Source organism: Arachis stenosperma, chromosome 4, assembly GCF_014773155.1.
Source record: "Arachis stenosperma cultivar V10309 chromosome 4, arast.V10309.gnm1.PFL2, whole genome shotgun sequence".
NCBI lineage: Eukaryota > Viridiplantae > Streptophyta > Magnoliopsida > Fabales > Fabaceae > Arachis > Arachis stenosperma.
In genome coordinates this window covers 104,368,925-104,377,759 of record NC_080380.1, presented here as the reverse complement: position 1 = coordinate 104,377,759, position 8,835 = coordinate 104,368,925, and the positions used below count along the sequence as shown (strand labels likewise).

General features: G+C 38.1%; 1 pseudogene; it reads left to right on the top strand.

Annotated features, from left to right (window-relative positions):
* The first annotated feature begins 5,841 nt into the window (after positions 1-5,841).
* LOC130975268 (cullin-associated NEDD8-dissociated protein 1-like) lies at positions 5,842-7,406 on the top strand (annotated as a pseudogene).
* Positions 7,407-8,835: the final 1,429 nt, after the last annotated feature.

Sequence of the window (8,835 nt, the reverse complement as noted above, 5' to 3'; positions counted from 1 at the left end):
AGACACGGGTTTCCCTGGGTAGACGCAGTGGCTTGCCAACACTTGCTCCAGGTTGAGACTTGATACTCTATTGACCCTACGACGTAAGGGTGACTGGGAACTATAAATTCTCGGGAATGGTACCTCTATTGAGCGATTTGATATATATATGATGATGAGGACTGATTTGAAATGTGATTTTTGAATGAATTTGGAAATAAGATATGGATTGACGAATGATGATGATATTGAGAATGGCTTAGATATCGATGAAAGATGAATGAATTATTCATATGGCTTATGAATTTGAATTATCTAAGACACGGGTTTCCCTGGGTAGACGCAGTGGCTTGCCAACACTTGCTCCAGGTTGAGACTTGATACTCTATTGACCCTACGACGTAAGGGTGACTGGGAACTATAAATTCTCGGGAATGGTACCTCTATTGAGCGATTTGATATATATATATATATATATATATGAGAAAATGCTATGCATAGACTCATGGGGATGCGTGTCGAGGGATAGTCTAAGGTTTTTGAACTTGTCGGGTTGGCTGGATAACTGACAGATGAGCTCATTAGCCATAGGACAGGCATGCATCATATGCATTTGTATGCTTTGCTTGGGTTTGAATTTTATTTTGGTTTGTGGTGGACGAAATTGTGACCCTCTTTATATTTACATGAGATTTATTTAATGGCTATTGGCTATGTGTGGACACAACTCCGTTCAACTTAACCAACAAGTGTACTGGGTCATCCAAGTAATACCTTACGTGAGAAAGGGTCGATCCCACAGAGATTGCTGGTATGAAGCAAGCTATGGTCACCTTGTATTTGTCAGTTAGGCATATTAAATTGGTTTATGATGAGTTCGAAAATTAATAATAAACAGAAAATAAAATAAGATAGAAATACTTATGTAAATTAATGGTGGGAATTTCAGATAGGCGTGTGGAGATGCTAGAATCCTCTCAAATCTCTACTTTCTTATTACATTCATCCAATCCTTCTTACTCCTTTCCATGGCAAGCTGTATGTAGGGCATCACCGTCTTCAATGGCTACTTTTCATCCTCTCGGGAAAATGGTCCTATGCGCTGTCACTGCATGGCTAATCGTTTGGAGGCATCACCCTTGTTGATGGCTACATCCCATTCTCTCAGTAAAAATGGTCCAAATGCTCTGTCACGGCACGGCTAATCATCTGTCGGTTCTCAATCAGGTTGGAATAGAATCCCTTGATTCTTTTGCGTCTGTCACTAACGCCCAGCCTTCAGGAGTTTGAAGCTCGTCACAGTCATTCAATACCGGAATCCTACTCGGAATACCACAGACAAGGTTAGACTTTCCAAATTCCCGGGATCCTACTCGGAATACCACAGACAAGGTTAGACTTTCCGGATCCCCATGAATGCCGCCATCTATCTAGCTTATACCACGAAGATTCTGTTGGGGAATCTAAGAGATATGCGCCCGGCCTAAAGTAGAACGGAAGTGGTTGTCAGTCACACGCGTTCATAGGTGAGAATGATGATGCGTGTCACGGATCATCACATTCATCAAGTTGAAGTGCAACGTATATCTTGGAATAAGAATAAAAGAGAATTGAATAGAAAGTAATGGTAATTGTATTGAAACTTGAGGTACAACAGAGCTCCACACCCTTAATCTATGGTGTGCAGAAACTCCACCGTTGAAAATACATAAGTGAAAGGTTCAGGCATGGCCAAATGGCTAGCCCCCTGAATGATCAAAAGACCGAATGGTCAAAAGATGTCCAATACAATAGTTAAATGTTCTATTTATAATAAACTAGCTACTTAGGGTTTACATGAGTAAGTAATTGATGCATAAATCCACTTCCGGGGCCCACTTGGTGTATGCTTGGGCTGAGCTTGATCTATCCACGAGCTGAGGCTTTTCTTGGAGTTGAACGCCGAGTTATAGCGTGTTTCTGGCGTTCAACTCTGGGTTATGACGTGTTTCTGGCGTTTAACTCCAGACAGCAGCATGTACTTGGCGTTGAGCGCCACTTTACGTTGTCAATTCCCAAATAAAGTATAAACTATTATATATTGCTGGAAAGCTCTGGATGTCTACTTTCCAACGCCGTTAAGAGCGCTCCATTTGGAGTTCTGTAGCTCCAGAAAATGCATTTCGAGTGCAGGGAGGTCAGAATCCAACAGCATGAGCAGTTCTTTTGTCAGCCTTTTTTCAGAGTTTTGCTCAAGTCCCTCAATTTCAACCAGAAATTACCTGAAATCACAGAAAAACACACAAACTCATAGTAAATTCCAGAAATGTGAATTTTAACATAAAAACTAATGAAAACATCCCTAAAAGTAGCTTGAACTTACTAAAAACTACCTAAAAATAATGCCAAAAAGCGTATAAATTATCCGCTCATCACAACACCAAACTTAAATTGTTGCTTGTCTCCAAGCAACTGAAAATCAAATAGGATAAAAAGAAGAGAATATACTATATATTCCAAAATATCAATGAATATTAATTCTAATTAGATGAGCGGGACTTGTAGCTTTTTGCTTCTGAATAGTTTTGGCATCAAAAGACTGTAAGAGGTTTAACTTGAACACATGAAATCAAGGTTGTGTGCAACAATTGGTCGAAGTATCTCTCTAGCACACTTGAAAGATTCGAAATTAGACTTCCGAAATATAAAAACTATACCTCCAAACTCCATGCCAGCTCATTTTTTACTTATTTTTATTGTTTCTACATGTTGCATAACCAAATAGGAAACTAGTCCCTATTTTATAACTAGATGTTTTGACAGATTAGCAATGTCAAGTATAAACCAAAATGAACCAACTGACAGATAAATACAAAACAAAGACCATAAAGGCAATAATATTATAAATGTTGATTACGTAGCTAAGTAATGAACAATGACAATGAATAAGGGTCAATCAATAATGTGGTATACAAATGCAAAAGATAAAATCTAACCCATTACATTTGGCCCAAGCAAAATTCAAAAGAATATCACAGAAAGGAAAATCAAAGCCAAATTGAGGCCTAGTCAATTTTCAGAAAAAGAAAATAACAAGCCATTATGGCTCTAAAGAAAGAAAAAAATACTTATTTCAAAATTAGTTCAGTCATTAGATTAAACACCTCGTCTGCACGAACACAACATTGAGCACATATATCTACCTAATTATCCACTGAGACTAATTAACAAACATTTTATGTGCATATTATCTCAAACCAACAAACAAGCAAACCATCGAACATTTGGTGGGCACATCAAAATTCATGGAGGGGAGGGAAAAAGAAAAAGAAAAATGCATGAGTGTTTCTCTGAATTCTTGTTGTGCAATCTTGCGCTCCTGAGCCCTGATTTGTGCAGTTTTGGCCTTGAGCTTCTTGTGCTCCTTATTGGCAACTCTAAGGGTTTCTCTGTGAGCTTCGTCCTTGCGCTGCTTCTCGATCTAAAGCAGCTCCATTTCATGGATGTACTACTTGCGAAACTCCTTCACCTACTTCCCGTAGTCCCTTCGGAGCATCGCCAGCTTCGCCTCAGCCTCTTTCGGGTCTTTCGAAGGCTGCCAGCTTCCAAGGAAGGTATAGGAATCCAAGAACTTGTGGTTCTGGAGGTGGTTGTTGTGGTGCGAGGTAGTGGCGAATGACCGAACGATGGCAGTGTTGGCAGAGGCAGAGGAGGAACAGAAGAGATCGTGATGAGTCACCATTGTTGCGAGATGAGAGTGTAAGGATCCAAAACCTAACAATAGGTCCTACAGCTTGATCCATATAAAAGTTCCATTTTTCAATCTGTGTCTGCTCTAACATAACTTTACTAAACTTGAAGGTGATGGATGGGTCGTAGAACACCAAAGACAGTAAGATCTGCTTAATTAGGATCCATTTCACCTGCCAACATCAATAAGTATATAGCAATTTCTTTTTGAGAAGGGAAAAAAAGGAGGCACACGTGTAATTATTTTGGATAGTTAAAATCATAAGCAACTTACAATAGTGTAATCAAGTAAACCAAATCAAAACATCAAATCAGAAAGTGAAGATACAGAGAGAGAGAGAGAGAGAGAGAGACGGAGATGGATGCATTTGTAAATACTTGAGAAAAGAGGTAATTGGCAAAATGGTCATCAGAACTACATTAATAGAGCTTTATATTAAAGGACGACAGTACCTTTTAAAAGTTCCTTAGATGAAGTGAGTATTGGAAGCCATGTAAGGTAGAATGCCATTTCGAAGCAGCGGCGGCTAAGAAACAAAGTAGCAGCGATGACGCACGATGAAGAGAGGAGACCAGCGATGGCTCAGGGTGAGGATCAGAGAACGAGCATGGCGTAGAAAGAGGATCAGAGAGCGAGCGAGCTACTGCGGAGTGGAAGGAATAAGGAACGAGCAACGTAGATAGAAAGCAAAGAGGGGCAAAAATTCTAGTAGAGCTCTTGTCTCCTCTTTGAAACTCGGATTAAAAGAAATAAGAAGGATGTGTAAAACAACAAAATTAAAAGGACACATATTTAATTATTAATGCTTTTAAAAATAAAAAATATGGTTTATTTTGTAAATATTTTAGTAGTGGTTAATAATACTCTCATGTAAAATTAGGAGTTAGAAATCTATAATCTAAAAAAAGGCCATGGATTCCTTACTCTTACTTTTTTGTAGGATTATGATTAACCATCATCAAAATAATTACAAAATATACCCCATTTTTTTGAAAAAATTACTAATTAGATTTTGATCCCTCAAATTTTCGGTTTTTTAACTTTTTCCCTTTTCTTTTTTATTTCAAATTCAGAGAACCCTAGCAGAATAGAAGTTCTAGACCATGTACCTTATGGCTTGCGGAAAAGCTATTCGTTACTATAGATGCATCTGATCTAAGCAGCGGATCATGATGCCGAGGAGTTGTTCATAGCGGAAGAAGTTGGGAAATGCTAGGTTTTTCTTCCAATTTCAATCACTGTCATTCTCATTCTCTTCCTCTTCTCATTCGCTTATCCTCGCCACCGCAACACGCCTCAGACGACGCGAGGACTAATCCGCCACCGCTGCGTAACCTGCTTCCGCCGCTGCCGCGCAAAACGCCATTTTTGCTCCTGCGAGTTTCTCCTCCTTCCACAAGCTTTTGTTCTGGTAGCTTCTCCTTATCCATTAACATGCCTTCGCCTCCTCGATCTGTTTCTCTATTTGTGTTCTAACTTCTCACTTTTAGATCTGTAACTAAATTCACATCCTCTTGTTGTAATTACTTTAATGATTCTTATATGCTTATTATTCTAATTACATCCTCTCTCAATAATGTTTTCGATTTCGATTTTGTATTCACTCTTAATTATTTTTTCTAGCATTTCATCTTTCATGAGGATTTGATAATTGACTCGATGCTCTTTACTGCTTATTTCTTCCTAGTAATTTCATGGAAGTTCTATTTCGGTTTATTTCTTGTGATGTGTTGTTATCAAATTACCGAATTTAAGGATTTCCTCTTCTTGATTTTGGTTTTGGTTCCATCGTATTTTGATTTTGGTCCACTCCCTGCGATTGTTAATTTTGTTATTGTGCCACTACTTGATTGTTAATTTTGGTTTTAGTTCCATGGAATTTTTATTGTCTTACTGATGCAGAGGTACATAAAGCAAAACAATGACGTTGCCCTCTGTGCACCAAAGATGTGTATCAATTTCTTTCACTTCTCTACTTTCTTCGTGCACATTATTACCTCATTACTTTTTTCCCATTAGGTTCCATCAAGAAAATAATCATTGTTTTAATATAACTGATATGGTACTATTACTTGATTGATTGTGTCAAAAGCAATTAAGAATTAAGATACAGGAGTTTTAGATATAATTGAAATATCAGTTGGAAAGTTCAAAAAGCAGCAGCCAAATGCCTAGCAGCATTGATTATTTCTCGCCCTGAAATGCTTTCAAAGCTATATGATGAGGCTTGTCCCAAATTGATCGACAGATTTAAAGAGAGAAGAAATGTCAAGATGGATGTATTTAATACTTTCATTGAGCTCTTGCGTCAAACTGGCAATGTAACTAAAGGGAAGATTGATGCAAATGAAACGAGTCCTAGATGGTTGTTGAAGCAAGAAGTTTCAAAGATTGTCAAATCTATAAATAGGTAGTTGCGTGAGAAATTTATCAAGACAAAGGTTGGTGCATTTTCTATTCTGAAAGAATTGGTGGTTGTCTTGCAAACCACATTGGGTCACTCATTCCAGGAATCGAAAAAGCATTAAATGACAAATCATCTACATAAAATTTGAAGATTGAAGCTCTCGTATTTACTAGATTGGTATTATCTTCACACTCTCCTGATGTTTTCCACCCATATATTAAGGCTCTTTCTGCTCCTGTTCTATCAGCTATTGGTGAGCGATATTATAAGGTCACTGTTGAGGCCTTGAGGGTATGCGGAGAACTCGTACATGTTGTCCACCCAAGCATTGAGGGATCTAGATTTGATTTCAGACCGTACGTCCATCACATTTATAATGGCATTATGTCGCGCATAATAAACCAAGATCAGGATCAGGAGGTTAAGGAGTGTGCCATCTCCTGCATTGGCCTCATTGTGTCAACATTTGCTGATCATCTAAATGAAGAACTACCAACATGCCTTCCTGTACTTATTGATCAAATGGTAAATGAGATAACTCGTCTTACAGCTGTCAAGGCATTTGCTGTCATTGCTGCTTCTCTACTTCGGGTAGATCTGTCATGTTCTGGAGCATGTAACAGCAGAGTTGACTGCATTTCTATGGAAAGTAATCGAGCACTAAGGCAGGCAACCTTAGGAACCTTAAATTCACTTATAGTTGCATATGGTGATAAGATTGGTTCTTTTGCATATGAAGTTATTATTGTAGAACTCTCGGGACTAATTAGTGATTCTGATTTACATATGACAGCTCTTGCCCTTGAACCCTACTGCACATTAATAAGTGATAAGAGGTCCAGTCCCAGTGTTGGTTTGGCTATCAGAAACAAAGTTCTTCCTCAAGCTCTGACATTAATTAAAAGCTCCTTGCTGCAAGGGTAAGCCCTTTTGGCTTTACAGAATTTTTTTGCTACTTTAGTCTATTCTGCAAATACTAGCTTTGATTCTTTGCTGGAGTCACTACTTGCCAGCGCCAAGCCTTCACCACAGTCAGGTGGTATTGCCAAACAAGCGTTGCATTTAATAGCTCAATGTGTGGCAATTCTGTGCCTTGCTGCTGGGAATCAGAAGTGTTCATCCACAGTGAAAATACTGACAGACATTCTCAAGGATGACAGTAGTTCTAATTTTGCTAAGTAGCACCTTGCCCTTCTATGTTTGGGAGAGATTGGTAGGAGGAAGGATCTAAGTGCACATGCTCATATAGAAAATATTGTCATTGAATCCTTCGAATCTCCTTTTGTTTGAACTTTGCTCTTATTCATTTTTTGGATTAAGATAGATCAATTATATCTTATAAATTCAAGATATGTTTGAACTTTGCTCTTGTTCATTTTTTAGATTAAGTTATATTGTATTTATCATACTCAGCAATAATTAGTTACGGGAATATATAGGTTATGAATAATTTATATTAACTGATAAAGTAAAGGAAATTAGTAATATAGAATTGTAATATATAGAAGAAGGATAAATTAGTGTATAAATGAAACATAGCTTAGTAATTTATCTTTCAAAGAAAATATTAAAAATATCTAAAAAGATAATTCCTCATTCCCAAATGTCTTCATGCTCTGCTTCCACCTTGCTTCTATATTGCCAAGCATTTTCTTGGATTACGAGACACAAATTATTGTACTTCTCTAAAACCAGATCCACGGCAAGCCTCATTCGTGTGGAGTCGTTAATCTGCTTAGAGCACCAATTAGAAGTGTGTTGAAAAAATTATGTTAAAAATACTTTGTTATAAATATGACCTGAATATTGAAGTCATCTTATAAAGTACATTCTCTCATCTAACTGGTCACCCAAACTCCGCTATCATTCCTAAGATATAAAGCATTCAACAAATAGTTATTATATACATATAAGATATAAATGGTGCACGAAATTGCAATCACACTTTTGCAATCCCGCACAAATAACCAGCAAGTGCACTGGGTCGTCCAAGTAATAAACCTTACGCGAGTAAGGGTCGATCCCACGGAGATTGTCGGCTTGAAGCAAGCTGTGGTTATCTTGTAACTCTTAGTCAGGATATCAATAATTATCAGGGTTGATTGCGAAAAGCAAAAGAACATGAAATCAGTACTTGTTTTGCAGTAATGGGGAACAGGTTGAGGTTTTGGAGATGCTCTGGTCGGCGAAATTGTGAACTATACTTTTTCACAACTCTCATAATCCCTGGTAATGGCTCCAAAAACTTGGTGCGCTTAATACCATGGCATTACACAACTTCGCACAACTAACCAGCAAGTGCACTGGGTCGTCCAAGTAATAAAACCTTACGTGAGTAAGGGTCGATCCCACGGAGATTGTTAGTATTGAAGCAAGCTATGGTCATCTTGTAAATCTTAGTCAGGCAAACTCAGATATATATGGTGATGAACGAAAATAACATAGAAGATAAAGATAGTGATACTTATGTATATCATTGGTGTATGAGCTTCAGACAAGTGTATGAAGATGCCTTCCCTTCCGTCTCTCTGCTTTCCTACAGCCTTCATCCAATCCTTTCTTACTCCTTTCCATGGCAAGCTCGTATAGGGTCTCACTGTTGTCAGCAGCTACCTCCCATCCTCTCAGTGAAAGCGATTGCATATGTCCTGTCACGGCATAGCGGAATTCATCTGTCGGTTCTCAATCAGGCGCGGAATAGAATCCAGTGATTCTTTTG